This window comes from Anoplopoma fimbria, chromosome 12 (assembly GCF_027596085.1).
Source record: "Anoplopoma fimbria isolate UVic2021 breed Golden Eagle Sablefish chromosome 12, Afim_UVic_2022, whole genome shotgun sequence".
NCBI classification, from domain to species: domain Eukaryota; kingdom Metazoa; phylum Chordata; class Actinopteri; order Perciformes; family Anoplopomatidae; genus Anoplopoma; species Anoplopoma fimbria.
This window is the reverse complement of record NC_072460.1, coordinates 24,518,517-24,543,127: the sequence shown is the minus strand read 5'-3', so window position 1 is coordinate 24,543,127 and position 24,611 is coordinate 24,518,517. Positions and strand designations below refer to the sequence as shown.

General features: G+C 43.4%; 1 protein-coding gene across 1 annotated transcript in view; it reads left to right on the top strand.

The window, feature by feature from the left end:
• Positions 1 to 214: 214 nt before the first annotated feature.
• Positions 215 to 24,611, top strand: part of zbtb46 (zinc finger and BTB domain containing 46) — a 64,482-nt gene continuing 40,085 nt past the window's right edge. The window contains 1 exon segment of the mRNA XM_054609137.1: positions 215 to 464. The gene's annotated coding sequence lies outside the window, so the exon portion shown is untranslated.

The following is a 24,611-nucleotide window of genomic DNA, read 5'->3' as shown; positions in this document are numbered from 1 at the left end:
GGTCATGTGTTCAATGGGGGGGACGGTGCGTTCACGTTGTCTCATTTCCTGACTCTGCCCAGAAAGAGAGAGAGAGAGAGAGAGAGAGATACGGGGACACGGAGAGAGAGAGGGAGAGAGAGAGACATAGACATGCATACAGCAGGAGGAGGAGGAGGAGGAGGAGGAGGAGGAGGAGGCTCCTGATACCAAGACGCGGAAAAAGCAGGGGAGGGAAAAGAGAGAGGCTGGTGGAGGAAGAAGAGGGAGGAAAAAACAAGGGGGGGAATAACACTCAAAGAAAGCACCCAGAGGAGAGGAAGGACAGTATAGAGAGAGAGAGAGAGAGCTTTGGACAACCTCCCCCCCTTCTCTCTCTCCTCCTCCTCCTCCTCCTCCTCCCTTCCTTTCTTTCTCTCAGGGCTGTCACACCAGATTGGACCTCCGGAGGACCGACACCGCGTCCAGACCCCATGGGGTAACAGGTATGTCTGACTTCCTTGTGTCGGTACTGGACCTCCTCCTCCTCCTCCTCTCCTCCTCTCCTCCCTGTTTTCTGCTCCATCTGCATCTCGTCTGTGCTTTTCTATATCATGTCAACAATTAGTTTTCCTCTCTGCCATCGCAGTCTCCAAAAGCTGACAGGTTGGTTTGCGCGCAGAGGGTTTTTTGGAGACGGAATAACGCACCTCAGTGTTGTTCGAGGCTATTACAGGAGGCTGTTACTGTACAGAGGGCCTGTCTTCTTTATTCTTATTTCATTTCATCTCATTCCAGTCCTTTGGCATCATGGTAGACCGCAGTGTGAGCGTTTCTTTCTGACAGCTATAAACACCCGAGAGAGAGAGACGCGCGTCAGGCTGAAAAGTCCGCCTACCTGCTCCATACGTGACAGCCAGCTGTCTGTTGGCTTGTTGATATTTCTTCTTCTTCTTCTTCTTTTTTTTTTTTTTTTTTTTTGGGAGAGAAGCTGTCAGTTGCAGACTGGAGAGGATTTAACACCTTGTGCATTATATACTCCTACCTCCATCATTCACCGGTCACAGGAGGAGACACAAGGCAGGTTTACAATGGAGGAAGAAAAAAAAAACAAAATGTACTTTATAATGTGTCTGAATGTGTTTATTAAAGGAAAAAAAAAAAGGCTGTGGAATTGGAAAAGGGGCTGAATGGAACTACTTTAGAAGAAAATCCAGTTAGTAGAGATTCTTTGAATGAATGTCATCCACCTGCATACATTTATGTATAGTATATATGTTATAATACACCCTGCATACATTTATGTATAGTATATATGTTATAATACACCCTGCATACATTTATGTATAGTATATATGTTATAATACACCCTGCATACATTTATGTATAGTATACATGTTATAATACACCCTGCATACATTTATGTATAGTATATATGTTATAATACACCCTGCATACATTTATGTATAGTGTATATGTTATAATACACCCTGCACACATGTTATTTTTATGTATAGTATATATGTTATAATACACCCTGCATACATTTATGTATAGTATATATGTTATATGTTATAATACACCCTGCATACATTTATGTATAGTATATATGTTATAATACACCCTGCATACATTTATGTATAGTATATATGTACATATATAGTATATATGTTATAATACACCCTGCATACATTTATGTATAGTATATATGTTATATGTTATATTACACCCTGCACACATTTATGTATATATGTTATATGTTATAATACACCCTGTATATATGTTATATGTTATATTACACCCTGCACACATTTATGTATAGTATATATGTTATATGTTATATTACACCATGCATACTGTGTACTTTTAAGAAACACCACACATAATGCTCGGGTGTATTATGAGACACTTGGAGACACATTCATGCTGCGTTTCATCCCAGCTGATCCGAGTTTGACTAAACCAGCGGTGAAATTTGCAAAGTTTTGTCTCTCCTACGTCGACAAGCGTTGGTGTGTGTGTGTGTGTGTGTGTGTGTGTGTGTGTGTGTGTGTGTGTGTGTGTGTGTGTGTGTGTGTGTGTGTGTGTGCCACACACAATGAAGGGTGATGCTCCACGCAGCCGTCTGGAGGGGATTCAAAATGAAAGCGCCTCGGAGCCGCTGGAGGGAGAGAGAGAGAGAGAGAGAGAGACAGAGAGAGAGAGAGAGAGAGAGAGAGAGGGCTTAAACCCTCCCTTGCTCCTTCTCCCCTCGATTAACCTCCAAAAGGGGGAGGAGGTGGGGGTGGGGGGAGGGGAGAGGGGGGATTTCTCCAGCTGGAAATTTCTGCTGCGTCAACACCCAACCCCAGAGTACCAGACAAGACAAGGAGGTGGAGGGTGGAGGGTGGTGGTGGTGGTGGTGGTGTTGGTGGGTGGGGGGGGGGAGGTGTTTGCAGATGGGTGTTCTCGGGTATTTGTTGAGTTCATCATCTGATCCGTATTGGGAGTTGAAAAGTGTGGTTTTCTGTTTATTGGCGACTGAAGCTGAGAGTGTCTCTCTCCTCCCTCCCTCCTCTCTCCCTCCCTCCCTCTCTCTCTCGGCTGTCTCCTCTGCTGTCTGCCCTCTCAAACCGGTCAGTTCCATCTTCCTCCATTTTCTACTGTGAGAGAGAGAGAGAGAGAGAGAGAGAGAGAGAGGGGGATCAACCCCACTTCATTCATGCTCTGCTTCCGCAAAACACCTCCAGTCTGCAGCCAGTGCCCCCCCCCCCCCAAAAAGTGATCTCACCTGCGTGGCACTAACTCACGTTGGCCTCATCGTCATCTGTGCACACTGAAGGGGGGGGGTTGGTTTGCAAACTTTTTTGAGAATGTGAGCGGAGCTTGGATTGACACACAGGTTTCCTTTTTGTTCTTGAAGGAGTTGATGACAGTGAAGTAAGAAGGAGGAGACGAGATCTTCCGTCTCTAAAGTCTGTTTCTGTATTTTGGTTCAGTTTGAGGAACTTCTCGGAGCCAGACGTTCGGCAGCAGCTCAGTTATTCAGCTGTAACAGCCAGTAAGATCTGAGCACCTTCCTCTGTTTGACAGCAGCTAACGGGATCTTTGGGATTAAGAGACCATCTAGCTATTTTTCCAAATTGTCTTAGGCCTCGCTGGATTTGTCTGCTTGTTTTTTTGTCCTTCCTACCACGGCTAAGATCCGGCGCTTGATATGATAAACCCCTCCGACGTCTTTTAATTCAATTACCGTGGCTCGTGTGTGTGTTTGCGTTCATCACATCCATCTGTGCACGTCCTGTACCTCACGAGCACCAGATAGCTTTGCTTTTTTATTTTTTTTATATGCTGACAATCCTCAAACTATAAAGGCTTGGCCACACCTCGCCACACATCCTGGCCTGGACTATCTCCCAGAATGCTTTGTGTGCATGTGTGTGTGTGTGTGTGTGTGGGTGGGTTTGCCCTCCTTCCCTCATGCAGCACCACTGAGGTTGCTCCCCCCCCGAGGTAGAGCTGTGTAGTAATACAAGAGCAGTGGACGTCAAGTGTGTGCACATATATGTGTTTTTGTGTGTGTGTGTGTGTGTGTGTGCGTGTCAGTGTGTCTGCACCTTCTCCATCTGTGTGTTCCACGGGGGGAAAATGTAATACAGACCAAGACAGCAGCTACGAGGAGGAGTGGAGGAGGCGTGTAGGCGAGATCGGCCCGAAAGATGGAAAAAATATTAGCTGCTGGTGTGCTTGTGGGATTGCAAGGGAGGATTTGAAACCCTCTCCAACTCGTGTTATATCTCATGAATGGACTTTTTTTTTTTTTTTTAAAGTAGATTAAACGAGATAAGATAAATGTATCTTTTGCTTTATTTTCTTTGGTTGAATGCCGAAGCTGCGCGTGGTGTTTTGTTGAAGGTGGTGGAGCTTTGTTAACACCGAATATTATCCAGAATTTGGAGGTTTGTGGGCAACGGCGAGGGTGTGATGTAGAGGGTGAGAAAATGAGACGGAGGAGAGTCGGGACTGAAGCTCGGGACATTTGCTTCCTCGCTGTTTCGCTTGAAACAGTTTTTTAAGTCAAGAGCGCCCGAACCCAGAGACCGTGACTAAGACCAACGGGGAGACTTTGAAGGGCTGAGACCGAGCCGATGACCAGGACTAGTCAGAGTCAAACACTGTATGACACACACCGGATGAAATGTGGAACATGCAAACCAGAGTCACTCCTTAAATTCAGCAGAAAGATCCACAATCCCACAGAAAACACCTCTTTCATTGCCGTATATGTTTTTATAGGCGTGACATGAGAAAAGTCTTGATTAAATAATCAAAACGCGATGCAGAGGTGGATTTAATGTGTGGGAACGTTCCTCTGTTTTCTATGAGCAATCACAGCGACGACGTTAACAAATACATCAGACGATAACTTATTTTTCTGAGAAGAAACGGAGTCAAAAAAGCGGTCCATTCCCGAGAACGAGACCTTCAAAAAGTGGTCTTCGAAACGGATTCTCGAGTGCTTCAACACTGCTGTGTTAGGCCTGCTGGTATGTAGGTGGTGCTCAGTCCTCCCATGCAGGCTGAACTGTGTGGTAGCAGGTTCGGCTACGCTAACCCTAGGGACGAGGCCAGCTATAGCCCCCCTCACGAGAGAATATGTGTTTATACAGACAATAAAACAGTTTATGAATCCTAGTGTACGTTCACTAGAAATGGAGAAAAAGAGGGCAAATGCTCCGCAAAGACTCATTTGTTCGCTGTCGGCAACCTTGTACTCCCTTCATCCTCTCTGTCTCCATCTCTCTCTGCCAGCCTTCTCATCGCGACCCCCCCCCTCCCTCCCCCATCGGAGCTCACTTGTTAATAGGAACACCTGTTTGGCTAACACACTGCAAAGTGAACCGTTTACACTCCGCGTGTACACATCTTACACCACATGCCTCCGTCTCCCCGGAGTCCTCTGACAACTCTGTCTGAATATTATCGCTCTCATGTCTCTTTTGGCGTTTTTTGGCACAAATTAAGCCCCCCACCCCCGCCCCCAACCCATAGACAAACCAGCTCCATCCCCCATCCCCTAATAACTCCCAAGGCTTTTTAGCTTAACTGCCTCTATAGCTCATTGTGCAGCGCTGAATACAGGTGTTCCTAATCCCTGTGGGGTTACACGGATGCTATGGGGGATGTGTGTGTGTGTGTGTGTGTGTGTGTGTGTGTGTGTGTGTGTGTGTGTGTGTGTGTGTGTGTGTGTGTGTAACAGCTGTCTTCCCTATCCACCTATCTGACATGCTATCCCCCCCACAGCAGAGATAACAGGTGAGTTTAAGCCATCCCTCCTCCAACCACACACACACACACACACACACACACACACACACACACACACACACACACACACACACACACACAGAAACAGTCTCCACCACCCCACTTGTATTTTGACATAGGTGTTAATATTTCATAGCTTGTCTGTGCGTGTGTGTGTGTGTGTGTGTGTGTGTGTGTGTGTGTGTGTGTGTGTGTGTGTGTGTGTGTGTGTGTGTGTGTGTGTGTGTGTGTGCACCTGCACGCTGGATAGGATGTCAATGAACGCAACGGGCTCTCTTGTTCTTTCCTTTTGTTCTTTGGTCCCTGAATTTTTAAATTGGAAGTAATTCGCCGCTTTGGCTCTCATTTTATATATTTTTTTACTTTCTTATAATCTACGAGCAAGAATTGAAAGCAAAATTCGTATTTGTTTGTTGCTAAAGATAAATACAAAAGGGGGGGGGGGGGGGGGTTGTGAAGTAAAAATGGCAAGATGTCAGAGTATTTTTCTGAGGAGTTGTTGATATTGCGAAACACCTTTTTTTTTGGATCACACATTCCCGAGGACACAGATGAGGGATTTCGGTTTTGTGCGCGCTGTCATCAGGGTGTGTTTTTATTTGTATTTAGGGAATGTGAAGCAGATCGTCACACGGTGCTCTTCATGATTTATTGTTCTGAACGTCGTCTAACTTTAGCCACCGTTGTCCACAGTGAGAACGAGTCCCTCTCCTGGTTCTGTGAACTCCTAAGTGTCGGTTTTATTAACGGTGCGCTTTCACTCGTCTGCATGCTGTCAAAACAAATATTGCAACAAGTGAAGTGATGACAGCGTCAGGTAATGCACACTTTCTGTCATGTGTTAATGAAAGAACAAAGGGACGGATTTAAATTGTATCTATTTTCCTTCTGATTAATGCTGATGTTTCTTGTTCAGAGCAGTTAGCAACATTGTCATTTATATATTAAAAGCATATATATATATATATAGCTTCACATTTATCAGTCTACTCGAAACTATGACTCACTTTCAGTTTAAGAAAGTTCTGACTGAAACCTTTTATATTTCTACAGGAATTGTGAGAAAAACAGCAAAATGTTTTTTTCTCCCTTTGTGAGATCACATTGATCTTTCGTTGACAGTGATTCTCACGAGAGCATCTTTTAAATCAACCGTTGCTGTCGCTCCTCTCTGATAATGAGCTGACATGGGACTGATTTAAAGCTGCGTCTAATGATTATTTTCACTGGCGATTAATCTGTCGATATTTTATGGATAAATCGATTTAGTTCTTTGGTCAATTAGATGTCAGAAAATTGTGAAAAATCTGTATTTCTCAAAGCAAAAGGTGACGTCTTCAAATGTCTCCTTTTGTCCACAACTCAATATTCAGTTTACTGTCAGAGAGGAGTGAAGTAACCAGGAAATATTCACATTTAAGAAACTGGAATCAGAGAATTATGACATGTCGTTTGGTCCCAAAGCCAAAGTTCACCTTACTGTCACAGTCGAGTAAATAAACAAGGAAATATTCACATTTAAGAAGCTGAAATCAGAGAATTATGACATTTTTGTTCCTCAAAAATGTGGCGATAAATCTGTTGATTATTTTACTGATTGATCAATTAGTCGTTTGGTCTATAAACTGTCAGAAAATTGCACAAAATAAGTATTTCCTAAAGCCCCAAGATGACGTCCACAAATGTCTTGTTCACTTTACTGTCACAGAGGAGTAAAGAAACAAGAAAATATTAAAAATGTTCTCAAAAGATTGGCAATGGATCTGATGATTATTTTCCTGATCGATCAGTTAGTGTTTCGGTCTGTAAAACGTCAGAAAATGGTTTAAAATCTGTCTTTCCCAAGATGACGTCCTCAAATGTCACTTTTCTGTCACAGAGGAGTAAAGAAACCAGGAAATATTCCATTTAAAATTCTGGATTAAGAGATTTTTAATCTTAAAAAGTTACTCAAACGTTTATCAAAACACAGTTAACAACTAATTGGTTAATCGTTGCAGCTCTAGACTGATTCTTTTTTCTTGCATGATTTGCATTCTTTAAGAAGAAAATTAGGAAATAAAACAAATCTATTCTGACTTATTCCTAACTCTTAAATGGTTTACAATTGTTACTTTATTCGACGTGCAGGTTGGGCATCCTAAACGCAGTATAATCACCTCACAGGGAGGAACACACTGACTCTCAGTATCTCTATCAAAGATGGTTAGCGACCTCGGCTCTCCACTCAGCAGGAGGATCACCGTCTTTTTAGACAGATTTATATAAGCTATTAAGAACTTGACGGTTTAGGAAAAAGGGTCTTTGTTGAAGTCTGGGTTTTATTTTTTTGCAGACCGCTGAAAGCCTTGTATAAGCACGCGGTTGTTAGTTGTTATTTTCCCAGCGAAAGTCTTTTATACACACAGTGTGAGCATTTGATGAGAAATTGAGCGGCTTTGAACAAATACATCTTTAGAAACAGTCAACTAGCCTCGGGGCTGTGGCTGGTGAGAGATTTCCATATCAAAGCTCAGGTGAGAGAAGGGGAGACGAGAGAGGAAGGAGAGAGGAGGGAATGTGAAGGAAAGAGAATGAGGAAGAGGAGGGAGGAGGGAAGGAGGGTGATGAAACAGACATCCACTCCAAAAGAGTTCTAGCCCTTGTTATTCTGACGCTTTCTTTCTTTTTTTTATGTGCGGCACAGTTTAGTCTGTGTGTCAGCGCTGTCTGTCTCAATCTAAACTCCCGGTTAAGAAAACACACAGAGGGAAGGTTGGATGGACTCAAATACAAACCAACACCTTTCACTGCTCAAATACCACACAAACGCTGTCTCTGCTGACCGCGGGAACAGTGTGTGGAGCACCCATGCTGTGTTATATCATGTGACCTCTGCCAATGTTTGGATCCCAGGATGTCAGGATGATTATCACTGGCATATATATTTTTTCGGAAAGTCCAGTAATAAGACGTTTCTGGTGGGTTATGCACATAACACTGGAAAGCATAGTGAAAAGGAACTTTTTTTGTTTTTAGGGAAGGTCTACTTTCACGCAGGGCACTTCATTGGATATTTTTGGGGAGTTCTAATATCTGCTTGTAAAAAAAAATCCTTTCTTAGTTATGGCCACACTTTATGAAATTAACAATACAGTGTTTGTTGTTGTGTTCAGATAAACTTACTGGATTGTCAGTTTTTAGAATGTAAATAGCTATTGATCCATTTTATAGGATGCATGATGGCGAGGGGTTTTGAGACATGCCGTTCATTTGTTGCAAACTTCCAGGTTGCGTTCGAGTTTCCACAATAACATGCTATTCATTCAGCTAAAACTGTTTGCGGTTTAAAAAACAGATAATTATATGTAATAAATAAAAAGAGTAGCTTAAGTTAAAATAAGGATTCTTCTGCAATTCAATTTTATTTGAAATGTTGGCTAGGTCACAGCACACCAATTTCCTTTTTCTTTGTAATACACATCTTATTTATTTGTCATTTCTCTTTCTTCTGTCTTATTCACACCATTTTTTTGGTGACAAAACCAAAACATTTGAAAAGTGAAATATTACAGCATGAAAACACTGCCAGCATAAATATCCCACAATGCAATGCGGTAGGGACGTAACCTTCGAAACAGACAATGACGAACAGCTCTGTAACGTCAATAACGATTCAACGTCAGTGCAAGTATAAGATTCCACTTTGCTAGGCAGTTCACAATTTATGTTTTATAAAAGTCATCGCTTGGTCACATGCGGTTTGTACATGTTACCATGGTTACACGTCTCCAACCGGCAAGGAGGTAATTACAGTTCAGTGCGTCTGAAAAGATACAAACTACTGTTTATTCACACACACAAGTAAGTCGAAGTACATTGAGTATGAAGTATGTGTAGTGTTCTTTGTAGTTGGTGAAATGTTCTCAACTATCCTCTGAATGAAGAACTGGGAAAAAAAAGGAAATATTACTGAAGCATAAAACCATCATTTTTCCCTGGAAATATTTCTCTTCTTTAGCTATAAGTATCAGACCTGACCCCATGGAATGGATGGCGACTCTCTAATTAATGGATAGAGTTTGTCGCTTTCAAACGAGCGCCTGTGTGTGTGTGTGTGTGTATCTGTGTGTGTGTGTGTGTGTGTGTCTCTGACGAACATTATCCTGCTTTGTAGAGTTTTGTAATCCAGCCATGGACTCTGGCTAGAGTGCTAAAGTGCTGCTAACAAGGCCTGTTTAACATTCTCTCCCCCTGCTCAACATACAATTATTCCACTTCGCTGCCATTAACATGTACAGTAGGACTGGGCTTTTAATTGGCCTGATATGACTAATGCCAGATCAACTTGGATTTGCTAATTAGTTTTTTGCTTTAAAAGTGCCATCAGGACATGAAATATTCATTGATGTGAGGTGGAGCGAGGACTGTGGGTGGTATTAGTGGGATATTAGCGGTAAAGGCGGGCTGTTGCGACGTGCCGGGAGAGGAGATTGAACCTACGTTGGCCTGTTGTGGTTCGCTTATTCATACTTTTGGGTGAGGTGTGAGGTTTTTTTTCTTTTTCGTCATGATTTTAGACGCCCACACACACATTCATCCCGCACACGCACACACCACCTCCATTCTCAGCCTCACAAGGCCACCTCTTCTTCTTCTTCTTCTTCTTCTTCTTCTTCTCCAGCCCCCACTTCCTCCTCCTCCTCCTCCTCTCTCTCTCTCTTCTGCTCTCACCGCCCCCTCTGCCCTCCTCCCCCTTCCCATTATTTCTTCTGTTGTGTCCTTTTCATTGCCTCCTCATCTCTTTTACTCCTCACCTTTTCCCTTTCCTCTACTTCACCCTATATCTCCCCCGTCTGCTCCATCCCAGCTGCACCTCCCTCACTTTCTTCATCTCCTCCTCCTCTCCCTGCTCTTCCTCCTCTTTCACTTTCTCCTCCTTCCTTTTCCCTCCCACCTCCTTAATCTCCCACCTCTGCTCCTCCTCCACTGTAAGTGGGCCAGGTGCCTCCTGTGGCCTCCCCTACTCCATTTCTCATTTTTACCCTTCCTCTACTCCCTTTCTCATTTTTACCCTCTCCCTGTTCTCTTTCTCATTTTTATCCTTCCCCCTGACCCTCGTCCATATTTATACATCTCCTTAAAGGGGCAAACTCGAAGATTTTTTATGTAAATTAATGTAAAAGTCACAAAGGAGGTAACACAACGGTGATTGAGCCCATGCTCCTCTGATGAAAGTTTCACCATATTCATGTATTAACAAAGTGGGAGTCTGAGGCAAAATTCCCGGATAAAAAAAATGTAGTTGCTAAGCAACCGAAACCTGCGTAATTTGTGCGATAACAATGGTGATTTTGAAGTTTCGGTAATTTAGCAGTAAACCTCTCTGACTAAACCAAACAGTCAGCACAAAGATAAATGGATTTTCAGCAGCGTGAATCACACATAGGGACTTTACGGCTCCATTCGTCATCTTCAGTTTGACCTTTTAACCAGATGTTGTGACGCCATCGGACATAAACAATGAAGCAAGTAAACTAGTCTCTTGGACGGATGGTTAAGCTCCGTTTATATCCATATATTAACTGTAGACTGATATTTATGGAAAAGAGTAAAGACATCTGCCGGATGTCATCGGTTCTTCCTCGTCGCATGCGGGCTGGTCTCATCCAGCACCGTAATTCGTAGATATCACACAACATTTTTTCGTATGTTATCCACGTTATTTTGAACGAGGTGGTATGACCGCTGAAGCACACACTGGGCAGGCAGCAAGTGAGCTGGATGCATGATTTTAAGCCTGGAGCCCACTGTATTCGACGATCTATTCCTAAACCAAACTAAGTGATTCACAATCTATTGCTAAACTTAAACAAGTAGTCTTGTTGCCTAAACCTAGCTGAGTTTCCTGCAAAGATGGAAGTTTATTTTGAAAAGACCTTATGCATGTAACAAGCAGGAAATTCACACGTGTTGCAGACTTTCTTAGGAATACCCACAAATAATTAAGAGTAACTTTCCGTAGGATTTTACATGAACTGTTTTATGAGGGTACGTTGTCACATGACATGTGGTGCACGTTACAGGTGCTTGGGTGCGACGGCTTTGCTCTCTGCCCACTAGTCTACACTGACAACTATGGATTTACTGTTTTTCTCCATTGCATACTTACACAAAATGGAACTACGCATAGTCTGAACTTTTGAAAACGTGATGCTCATGTATCAACAAAAATACTCAAGACTGCTAAACTCGAAGCACAATTCCCTTGCACAATAGATAAGTGTAACTTCTAAAAGGGGAAGTTGGATTATTTTGATTCATAAAGGTTTTTTTCCAGCAGTAAAAACACTCATCCGTAGTGTATTTACTATGTGAACCGGTGATGAAAGTGTAGCTCTGTCACTGTGGCTGGACACTTTATGAGCTCCCCATGTGTCAGTTTAGTTCCCTGAAAACTAAAACTGTGAACCTAAATGTGAACAGAAGTGAGTAGGTTCACATCCCCTTTTCAGTGGCGAGGGGCAAACTCCTCCAACGGCCCTCTTCCAGTGTTGCGTTCACACACACAGAGTCACACACACACACACACACACACACACACACACAGTCACACACACAGAGTCACACACACACACACACACGTAGGTTTCATTGTTGTTGTGTTTTTGTTCCCTTCTTGTTCTTTGAATGCGATGTGCTTTTCACCTCGTTTTCTTTCTTTCCCCCCCCCTCATCTCTTCCTCTTTTCACCCGCTGTCATTGTAGCTGCCTTTGTCTCTGCTTGACTCTCTCTCTTTCTCACCCCTGCACCCCTTCCCCCTCCCTCCTGTCTTCTATCTCCCCCACCCACCCCCTCCCGGTTGTTTTGGTGTGCGCGCTGGTGTGTCACGAACAGGGGGTTGGCGGCTGATTGGAGGTGGTTGTGTGGTTTGGACGGACACCTGATACTGGCGCTGCCTCACAATGTGGGAATGTGTGACTTCTTCAAAATAAAAAAATAGGTTCCCAAGGTGGGTGTTGTCCTTAGCGATGGTGAGAAAGATCATGGGAGTTTACACAGTGGACCTATTGTCTCTCTCTCTTTGTGTCTCTTACTGTATGTCGGGCTGTGGCACTTCTTCTCTATATGGGAATTTGAAGTTCTTTCCATCGGGGAAAAAAAAGAAACAAAAAGAAGCAATAGTGCTAAAAGCCTGCGAGACATTTCAGCTGTTCATGTGAGTCAACAGGTGACAGTCAAACGTCAAACCGCATCTTAGTAAACACGCTCCGAGTGAAAAGACAGACAGATAGGGGAGGATGACAGAAGAGGAGAGGACAGGAGAGGACTGAGGATCCAGGTGAAGCATTTGTCCGGTCGCTCTTCGTCAATCTCAGCGGACGTGGCGACCCCCTCGAGCCACGCGGTGCCAGAGTCCATAAAAAAGTTGCTTGTTTTTAAGCAATTACACAAACTTCGCTCCAAATCTGTTTTTTTTTTTTGTTTTTACTGTCAGTGGCTTTGCTGCGATTCCTCCTCCTTTGAACAGCCAATCAGGGCGCAGCACCCGAAACCAAGGGAAGACAAAGGACTTCAGTGATTTTGCGTCTTCGCTGATCACTATTAGATTTTACTGGGTTGAAACTGTTGTGGATATCCGCCGAAGGGGCAGGCCCCTCGGTATCGACGGCGCGTATTGATGAACCTCTGTGGTGATACAGTGAGCGGCGTATTGAACCCTTGAGTCTCGCGGACAAAATGAAGTGTCCAGATCTCCAGAAGTCCACAAAGCAACACTGCGGTAGACGAGAAGCCCACTGAGGCTCTGCAAACATCGATCTCAACGCCCTCTCTGTCTTCTTGTGCTGCTTCAACACTACTTTTCTTCCATTGCTTCATTTGTCCCCCCCATCTCTTCCTTCTAGCATCCCCCCCCCGTCTCCCTCCCTCTTTCTTACCCTTCACTGTCTCTTTTCTGACTCCAAAAAAGAAACGCGAGTCTCTCTATATTTAGATGCTCCTCTCCTCTCCTCCTTGATTTCTCTCCCTTTATCTCACCTCCTCTTTTCCCTACTGTTGAAGGACAGATTCGCAAAAAAAAAAAAAAAAAAAAAAAGCGCTCTGAGATTCATCGGTGTTGTATGGTTGCTGCTTTTTTGATCAGCTTGATGAGTGACAACGCAGCCTTGGGCTATTATACACAAATGTGTTTTTTTCATTTTCATAAACACTTCTCTATCTATATGTAAATCTCTGTGGTGCTCGGTTGTTGTACGTGGAAGGGGAACGCTGGTAAGTTATAAGTGAAACGTTGCGTGTGGAGGGCCAAGTTAATGTAGTTAAATTATGTGTCTTTTCCTTGTTTGTGCCCGCTCTGGAGTGTTTGTGAATTAGATTAGCCGGGAGTGAAGTCTCTCTTAATATTTACTCAGGGGGGTGGGGGGGTTGGAGGGTTGGAGGGTGCGCCTGTTGTCCTTGCGAGTACACACTTAAGCCCGGGCTTTTTTTTTGCTCCCCTCTTTGCATGAGTTCATTGTAAGCCTCGGCCCAGTGCGGATTTGAGAGAGATGCCTCTGTTTGCCGTCTGACAGAGCGACAGTCACGCCAAGTTACTCGCACACACACACACACACACACACACACACACACACACACACACACACACACACACACACACACACACACACACACATACACAGAGACACACACTCTCTGGACACCCGCCTCGGCACCAGATAGCAACTGGCCACCAGCAGCAGTGAGTCACCATCATTCAGTCATTCACTTGCACATTCAGAAACCACACATTTTAACAAACAACAATTAGTTTTTTAGTCCACAGACAGTTCAGACACGTGTTCCTTTAGGTTTTGCTGTGCCACATGTTCTTTCTTTTTTTACATTTTCTTCCTCATGGCAACCTTTTGTTTCATTTCCCCCCCCCACACTGTTCACTCTTTCGATTCGTGTGTTCTGGTCTGAGGCCTTTGTAGCTGGTGGCTGCAGTTTTAAACAGCTCGGGATCAGGCTGTCAGTGAGGTACAGTCATGTACGGTCGTGTCTAGCTGAGTCGTGACAGTTCTTTTTTTGTTTTTTGCTCGGACAGGTTTTGTGTTAAAAGGTGCAGTGTGGGGGATTTGACGGCATCTAGCGGTCTAACTGAAACTTCTCCTGTGTGCCAAGCGTGTAGGAGAACTACGGTGGCCGAGGAGAGAGCGTGAAAAACTAGAATGCCTCCTATCTAGAGCCATCGTTTGGTTTGTCCCTCATGGGCTTCTGTAGACCGGCTTCGTGACAGGCCTCGCTCTGTATGTAGATATAAATGGCTCATTCTAAAGTAAGAAAACCTATGGCTTCCCACATTAGTCGATTAGTCTTCTAATCTGTCTTTTGGTCTTAGTGGACTAAGATTTCTTTAGTCCATTAGTTGTTTATTATATTATTTATAGATGTGAATGGATAAGTCGTCCAGCAATGTCTTTGGTCGAGGACAACGCTAACGGAAACACAACTATTCTTAGTTTTAGGTGATTATTAATATTATATTTCATTTCTTAATGCTACTCACTGTACCTTTAAGGCCTATGAAAGGGTCTGGACACCCGAACACACACATACACACTCTCTAAGTGGCTCATTGGCATTGAGACAGAGATCACGGTGGGTTTTGAGCGAATCTGTACCCTTTTTATTGTCATCATCGTCACTTGCGCCACAAATCCATTTGGTACTTTTCAAAACAGAACTGAGATTCGAAAAAGGACAAAAAAATGAAATGAAACTTGGGAGGGCAAGGGAGAATATAATTCAAGGATTTTTTTGTGTTGTGTAAATAACAAAAGTCTCAATCTCTAGTTTTAAGTCTTCTTCAATACAGCATGATGTGCGTTTAGTAAATTATGGTCCATTTAGAGTCAAATAGATCATAAAGCAGGGTATGATTTAGGGCGGGCTCACTGTGATTGACTCCATAGCACACCAAATATGGTAAACTCCGTTCATTAACTGCATAAGAAACAACATGGCAACGGCCGTAATCCAAGATGGCGACGGCGAAATTGCCGAACTGTCGGGCTTCAAAACTGTGATGGGTGACGTCATGATGACTACGTCCAATACCTATATACAGTCTATGATTATAATCCTTTATTGTGCAGAAAAATAACTTACATCATCTTGCCAAATGTATGTGGACAGGCCTGTCTAAATTCAGCCTGCAGTTTGTGTTTACCTCAGGTCTGGGGTTTTATAGTAAGGTAGCTTAAACTTCAGCATACTTTGATATTTCATAATACTGAGCTTCCAATTTTGCTGCTTCTACTTTCAGAAGGGCCCAGTCCTGTTTCAACACGACAAAGATATGTTGTTGTTGTTTTTTTTACTTCACTGGCACTCACACTCAAGCCCATGGAACACCTTTGGGATGAACTGGAACACGGACTGCGAGCCAACATCCCTGCAGCCAAGTTCTAACATTTTGTGTAAAAAACCCTCCCAGAAGAGTGGAGGCTGATGCAGCAGCATGTTGATACCGCTCATAGTTTTGAGATGAGACGTCCACTGATCACGAATGGGTGTAACGTCTTGGTGTCCACATACTTTTGTGTGTATACTGTACGGTACGGTACAGTATACACACAGTATGGAACAAACTGAACTAGAAAGTCAGTTTGCAAAATCTATTTGGTGTTCACAGTTAACAAAGCAGATAGGACTCCATATTCAATACAATTTTCCTAAAAGGTTTTTTCTCACAGCCCAAGTTTACAGTGATTTTTGACCACCAAATTCTGATGAGTTCATCCTCGAGTGAAAGTGGACGTTTTTGCGAAATCTGAAAGAAATTAGCTTGAGAAATTGCGTTCACGGGAATGGGACAGACGTTAGGTCACCAACATCAAATCAGTCCAAGTTGAGTTTCGTTCATGTAACTGTTAAAAAATAGACATGATGCATCTGTTACCAGAAACGAAAACCCACCAACACATTCAATTCCCAGAAGTCAGACACTAATCTCGCTATTAGACAATGTCACACCTTAGACACTCCTCCTCCATGAATTCCCTCATGATATCAGGGGTTTGTACATCAGCAGATGAGTGTCCAAACTGCTGGAGTGATGAAACCTGGAGATTGTCACATGCAATCCACCACCAACACCACTACTGCCAATCTCCACCCACCTGCACAACCAAATACAGACACTTCCTGTCGGTGATTTCACTTCCCTGTACCACACAGATATGTTTTTCATACGAGAAGCCCCTTTCCTGTCTTAAAAATTGCATTTAACCCTGAGTTATTATGGGAGAGTAGAGTTTTGCTATTTTTGTTTAGCTGGTTCTGAGGTGATTAATGATAGAGGGTGTGAAGATTAAAAAGTAAAACTCTGCAACTAATAATCCTCTTGGGGCATAATACAATGATCAATCAACCCACATACATATATACACTGACCACATATTCTTTTTTGCACATACATTACTTGTGGTTGCACTACAGCTGTTTTCACACCTAACGTTAGTACGGAGAAGATAAGCTGCTGATTGTTTGACACTAACTCACAGCTCCGTTCATGCAGGACTCCACCCCTGTTTGCATAGGTGGCCCATCCTAGCTGCCCTCCATGTTAACGGCAACACATATCAAACAAAAGACTCACTGTCTGGCTATCTGTTCCCGTGCCTTCACCTCTCTCTCCCTTCCCCTCCCCTTTCTCCCTCCTTTTTCTCTTCTCCCATCCTTTCCTCCTCTTGTTCCACTCCTTTATTTCCGGTTCTCCCTCCCTCCCGTATATCACCTTCTTTCTCATGCCGCTTCGTTGTCTAACAGTCCTCCTCGTCCGCCCCTCTCCCGCTCCCCCCCTCCCCCTTTTCATCTTGGGTTCTCCGACAGTGGTAATGAGATGTTTCATTATTTGCATTTCACAGCTTTTAATAGAGAGAGAATTTAGGCTAAGCCCCGGGTCGTCAGTCAGGGAGTTACCATGGGAGACATAGCAGGCTTAGGGGCCTAGAGAGAAAGATAGCCCAGAAACCACACACACGTACAGGCACATGTTCACGCGTGTGGAGGAGGAAGACACCGAGAAGAAAAGACAAACAGAGACACAGGTAGATGAGGTGATATCACACTCTTCCTTAAGCTCTTGATATGTCAAATGTTATGGTGAACTCAGGCTGTAGAGTAGGGGGTGTCAAAAAAAAAAAGTGCAACAGCGCACAGTTCTCTAGCATGTAGGGCTGCCGATATGGCCCTGCAACCTGTTTTCTCCACTTAAGGACACCTATAAGTGCAATGCATCTTGTTTTCTCCATTTAAGAGCACCTATTAGTTCAATACATCTTCTTTTATCTAGTTAAGGGCACCCTTTAAGTAACTGCATCTCGTTTTCTCTATTGAAGGGCACCTATTAGGGCACTGCATTTGTCTTTTTTCCCATCGAAGGATACCCTATAGGGCAAATCATCATGTTTTCTCTACTGAAATTGCATCCAAGAGGGCATTTATCATGTTCTATCCAAGAGAAGGGCACCCTCAAGGGCAATTTATCATGTTTTCTCCACTGGAAGGGCACCCACTATGTATGGGTGTAGGTCATTGGAGGGTCTTGAGGTGAAGTGGACACTCAGGCTAAAGGACATCACCATCAACGTCTTAGTGTCACATTTATTTTCTTGTCGCTCAGGGATGATCCCAGTCCATCCTTTGCTATGCTTGGATTTCCTTTGGATCACTATAGGATCAACACCTGTGTGGGTGAAGGTGAGAGGACCAGGTGTCAGAAGGCTCGGAGCTTCCGAATTGTACAAAGTAAGTGTCGTAAGCCGGACGGGAGGCTTATAGGGGCAGATCTTTTGGCTGGTACACTGAATGTGGACGTGCAAAAATGGCTCGATGAGCTGCACGGAGGTCTTCAGGTGTACAGTTTAGACGCGGAGGGTCCAGGTATTGTTTTCGGGTGGTGCTTGGAAGAGGGGGTTGAGGGGGGGAGAGAGAGAGAAAAGGATGAAGGGAGTAGCGCTAAGTCCCCATAAGCCTCCTGGATCCTCTTTGGTCCCACTCCACATGACATGGCTATCCTTCTTTGAGTCAATCTCTTCCTCCACCTTGACTCCTTGGACTCCGGCCAAAGAAACAGAGAGAGCGGACGGAGAAAGGGAGAGAGAGAGGTGGAGGCACAAAATGTGGCGTGATTAGAGCTGCTGGTGGGCAAGAAGGAGGAGATAAAAGGTGGACAGATGGAGGTTGTGGGATAAATGGAACGAGGAATACTGAAGACAGGAACAAGTGCAGTGAGGTAGAAAGAAGAGAAAATGACAGAAAAACATGAATTTCTTACTCCCAAAAGAAAACAAAAGACTAAGAGGCTATGAACGAGACATTCACAGGTAACAGCTATGATGTGTTATTTTTTTATTTCTAATTGCAGTTTGCTTGCCTGCCTGTGTCTGGCTGTGTGTGCATGTGTGCAACGTGCACATGTGTGAGTATGTGTGCGTTATTTTTGTCCGTGCCTGCCTTGTTGATGGGCTGCCACCCTGGCTTGTCCCGGAAGGCTGCCAGCTCCGTCGGATTGGGGATTAACCCCGGGATAATGGCCTTGATGCCCAGTTGAGTGGAAGCAAAGCTGTTTAAAAAATATTGGCTGCCTGAGTCACTCTCCCCTCTCTTCCTGTCTCCCCCCTTTTTCTATCTTCTGTCTCCATCTCTCCAGCCTTACCATCTCTTCGTTTCTGCCTTATCTCTTTTTCTTTTTTTTAAATCTGTTTTCACCTTTTTCTCTGGTTTTCACTTTGCTCCACCTTATCCTGTGTTCATAGCGACCTTTCATGGGCCTCATACTTGCATGTTTGGTTTACGTTCGTAACATTTATCACACATTCAGGATTATATAATACAACATTCTTATATTCTTAAGTAGTAGTACTAGTAGATTTTACACGGGACGTACAGTAATGGCTGTGCTCGATCATACTGTCATGTACTTGAAGAACAGTGCCTCCATTGTCCAGCAGAATATCATTTTAATTCAACTTACGCAGGCTGTCATTTCTTACCCACACTATTTTTTCTCATTATATGGGAAAATGTCCACTTGCAAGCAAACCAATTCTTTCTCCCTGTGCGTTTTTAATTTGTCATAGATATTAGCATATAACGTTGGAGATTCTCTTAATCTTTTTCTTGAGGCTAACATCGTTTATTTCACTTTGTTTTGAAAGCTTTACATAATACATAATTCATTTAGTGCAGACCTTTCCCACAGAATCTGCCTGCTATGATACGGCAGTGTTCTGGTACGAGTTGATACTAGAAACAAGTTGCTTTTTTGGTTTAACTGATGCAATGTTGTAGCTGAAGCATGAGGCGGTTGACAACATAAATGCCAACTCTTGGCTGCCGCATTCTGATATTCTTGATATCCCCCCCTCCTTCCTCTTCACAATCATTCACTTCTTCAATCTCCGGCCAGTTTTTTACTGCGTCCTTCCTGCTGATTTTAAACGACGGGAGCCAAGACAAAAGTAGAGATGTGAAAAGGAGGGAATTCACTGCTAGTATACGATCCTTTAAAGTTTAGATGAGATGGAGCGATAATGTGTCGGTATAAAGAATGATGATTTATTGCAGCATTGTGCTTAGACAAGTCAAACAGTACAGTGTTTCAATGAACTTCGATCAAATGAAAACACACTATGAAAGTATTAAAGTTTTAAAAAAAACACGGACAACTCCCAGACCAGACAACGCCGCGGTAGCGACATGTCAATCACAAGGTAGCCCCGCCCTAAAGCATCCCCTGCTTTATGGTCTGTTTGACTCTAAATGGAGCATCATTTACTAAATGAACATCATGCTGTATTGAAGAAGACTTGAAACTAGAGATTGAGACCATAAACTCATGTTTACAATGTTTACTGAGGGAATAAATCAAGAGAGAAGTAGAGTCATTTTCTCATAGACTTCTATACAACTAGAGGAGTCAGTATAGACTTCACTTTTCAGAACCGGAAGTTACTGCCTGGTTGCTGTACATAAAACCAAAAATTAGCTGAAAGGAGCTAAAACATCAGTAGAGCTGATACGGACTAGAGGTGATCTGTTGTCTCCTACTAGAGCGACCACTTTCACATTGCTCATGGGCATTTGATTTTTAATATATAAATGGATTTGTGCAGAAATGCTGATAAAACATTACAAAAAATGCTCATAAGCTTTGGTATTTTTTGTATGAGCAGATACAAGTTCAGTCTGCACGTTAAATGTTTCTTTTCAGATGTTATCAGCTTATTCCTCTTTATTTATTAATGGGATTTATTTAATTATTTCACAGCCAGCACAGGGGGCTCTGTGAGCTGGAGTTTGACATGCTCGTCCAACCAGAGTCTTTTTATCAAATAATGAGCAGAACTGTTACATTCGTTGAGCAGAGGGCCACAATTTGAATGTAGAGTGATTAGCTTAGGGTGGCAATTTTGCAAGCAGCACACCGGCCACTAAATTATAATTTGCCCTGACCAACTGGAAATCCCTTAATTTAAAATAAATACAACTGAGTGTGCGTTTGCTAACACCCATGAAGGAACCTGCAGCCAGTTTACCGAAGAGAAAAGTGACTTTCATTTGACAAATTATGGTGTGTAATCACATATTCGCTCCGTGTGAAGATGTCTCACATGTTGTAACATCTTCATCTGGTGTGATGTACAAATACCTCACGAGAAAAATCACAGCAAGAGCCCTAATGTGAAAGCCGTCTACGTTAAACCACCGTACAAACAAAGTATGGCCCTGCCTCTGATCCAGAAGGACCTTGCGCCCCGTCTACCCACGGTCCTGTGCGGTCAAGGAGGCAGAGAAGTGGCTCGGAGGGACAAGCCGCATTAGGAGAAAAAAAGGAGGAAGCCCCATTCTCTCACTCCATCACACGTCTCATCTCTTTAGTCGTCTGGCCGGGGCCTAAAGTGACTTTGCTTTGATGCGACCAGGACAAACCGGGTGTGACGCCATGACGGCTCTGCTAAGCGTGTGAACGTGTGTGTGTTTTAGGGCCATGCATGTGCTTGTGTATTAAGGGGCAGGGGTTTGTGTGTGTTTGTGTGTTTTGAGGGGAATGGGGCTCTCGATCTTGTGTGTGTGTGTGTGTGTGTGTTTGTTTTTGTGTGAGCGAAAGAGGGGGGGTTAAGGAGGACCGTCACTTTTGATTTGGCCTCAGAAGGGTGACAGGGACTTGGAGCTCTGGTGGCATGCTTTACTGAAACAATCATCTCGGACCACAAATAAGCGCTCACAGACTGTCAGCCTGCCTCCTGATGACTTTTTCCTTGGTTTTTTTTTTCATGGTGAAATTTCATAGAGTGATGAAAAGCTTTTTTTCTGCTCTGTGACATCCTGAAAGCAAGCTTTAGATTCTGTAGCCTTGGTGAGACTGCTAGAGCAATGCTTTGGATGAGACACAGAAAGCTCTGCCTCTCTCTCTCTCTCTCTCTCTTTCTCTCTATACTTTTTTGTTTGACAAATTCATTTTATCTTACTTTCCCATCTTGTGTCAAGTGTATATTTGGAGAAAAAAAAAAAGTGAGGTATAAATCAAGGCTGTACTCACATTGTGTCGGGAGACAGTTTTGGTCCTGGTGATGGTCTAAGCTCAAGGGGGGAGATGGAGAAGGTCTCTGAGGAATGAAAAGACAGAATCAGAATCAGCTTTATTGGCCAAGCGTGCATGCACATACAAGACATTTTTTTGCATTTCATGTATTTCATTTTCATGTATTTGCACAGAAATAGAGAATAACAGCTAGGGAAAGGATGATGGTTTCCAACATAATTAAAAATGTATTGTTCGGGATGGATACAAGTACATGAGTAAAAAAGAGTGGAAAGAATAGAAACATTTAGCATTTTTATTTATTTGAGTTTTTTTGTTTTATTTCATTTTATTTGGCTGATAAAGCCTAAAATACTGACTGGTAGTATGACCGACAACGTTTAATCGACCCCTTTATAAATGTTAAACTTAAATGTTAACACCTGGTTATAGCCGCTAACTTATGATTCGTAACCTGTTGGCGGAAGTAAATGTGACCCTGTCGCTAAGCAACCAGCGTATCGTTTTTTTTCATGGATGCGGAGTGATACCGAAGGTGCAAAGTAATAAGACGTCACGGCTATGAACCAATCAGATTGCTTCATTTGAGATACCCTTGTAATAAGTAAATGTGCGGAATGACTAGTATGCTGAAAACAGTCTTTTTTGTTAAATATGTTATTTTCTATGTATAAAAAAGGAATACGATTTGATGAAACATTTGGTGGATATTTGCTTATTTATCTCAATAAAAAGAGAATTGAAAAGGAAAAGCCAGGATGAATACTGGAGAGGTTTTTTGTATGGGTGTTTTTGTGCGCTGTAGTCGGGATTGGCTCCTCTGGAAAAGGGGTCTTTGACTGGAGGGAATTGGACATGCTGAAATTAAACAAGCCAATTAGGCGAGCAGAGAGTTTAGAGGTCAAAGCGCACTCCATTAAAGTTCCCCTTCTCTGCCTAACTACTGACTCAGTATGTCTCTCTGAGTCTGTTGAAGCAATAAATCTGATTAGACCTTTCCCTCTCTCGTTCTTTCTCTCAGTCCTCTGCTGTCGTTTCACCCTTCACTGATCATTGTTTTTGTTAAATTTGAGGCACCATTTAACATGTCTTTGGGTGCAATCGTTGCCGCACGTTCACGCCACATACACACAAACTCATATCGGCATGCTCGCCGGAAAATCGCAATACTCCCCTTGACACATGGCCCTCATGTATCAGAGTGCAGCACCGCCCTGACATTATCATTAGCTCTTTGGACACGCATTAAAGCGCAGAAAAGTTTACACCAATGAACTTTAATCCCAGTTAACAGACTTATATATATATATATCTCACACACTGAGTAGTTACATTTTTTTAGTTACAAGTTTGTGTTTTACTTCATAAAAGAGTTATTTCACAATATACATATTTGCACGCTCGCTTTTGATGCTCTCTAGCTAGCTTTGGTTTTATTTTTCCAGATTAGATGAGATATTTAGATGAGGTAAACAGAACAATTTTTTCTCTACTTTTAGTGCACTGTTTCTTGAAAGAGATGCTGCATCACATATTTAATTCCATTCACTTACCTTGTATTGGAGCAGAGGCAGACATCTTGTTTGTCATGTTTCAAATGTTTTTTTTCTTTGATTTGCCTAAAACCAACTCTTTAAATCCACCTTGGCGTCGCTGTCATTAGCATGTTGCTTGTTAGATTGCGTGCTTGTCATTAGTGTTGCTTACTGATACTGGGACTGTAACAGATGGTGACAGAGGTGGATGTAGCGAGCACATGTAACACGCGAGGCCATGGTGGTCTTATTCCAGCTGTTGATTAGTGTGTTACTGGCTTTTTCTTTCACTTCTTCTTTTGAGCTACAGTAGCAATTTTTTTCCAAATGGGTTCTGCTGACCGCCGTTTGCTGTGCAGTGACCCTGTGTTTCACCATCCAACATTGGCTGGAAAAAAGCGAGGAATAGAAAAAGATATTGAGGGAAAAGGAATAAACGACTTCTTCTGTGTTGTGGATGTGTTTCTGAGAGGAAGCCTATCTTATAGACCGGCGGGCTATACAACTGAATGTGCCAGTGGCCCTGAGAGAAGAATAGCAAGGAGAGGAGGAGGGGGAGCTGGTGAAAGGTGAGAGATGAAGACTCTCAATACCTCCATCAGGGCAACGCAGAAAAGAATATCTCAAGGTTAGACCGCCAATGGATGTTTTTCTAAGAAGCATGTGAGCTGGAGGATAAAAACACTTGCGTCAAAAGTTGCCTTTTGAGACTCTGAGGGACACTGTTATTCTGCGCTCTCATTCCCTCCGCCTCCTCACAGTTCTCTACCTCTATGACTTAGATACACGCCAGTCAAAGTGCTTTGAGAGTGAGCCACACATTCATCAAAGTGTTTGAGAAAAAAAGAGAAGGGTTTTTTCAGCGGTTGTCGCCGTCATTCCGTCCACTGCTCCGTCCACCACCATTCATAGGTGGTGTGTTTGTCCAAGCGGACGTGGGAGACACCGTTGGATTTATCTGATCTTACAAGCCATCAGGTTGAGCAGAGCTTTGCTAAACACGACCTGAAGTGTGCCGGCCCCCCGAGCAAACGCCGCTGTCACCTTGGCCAACCCGAGCTGTCATCTCTCAGAGTGGCCCACGAGAGCTGACAGCTGTGGCGTTCCCAAAACAAATCACTGCTGCGTTTGGTAACACTCCACGTCCCGGCGATTTAGCCCTCACCGAGACGAGAGCGGGAGCGGCGGCTGCTAATACTCCGGCTAATGCACTGCCTATGTGTGTGTGTGTTCATGT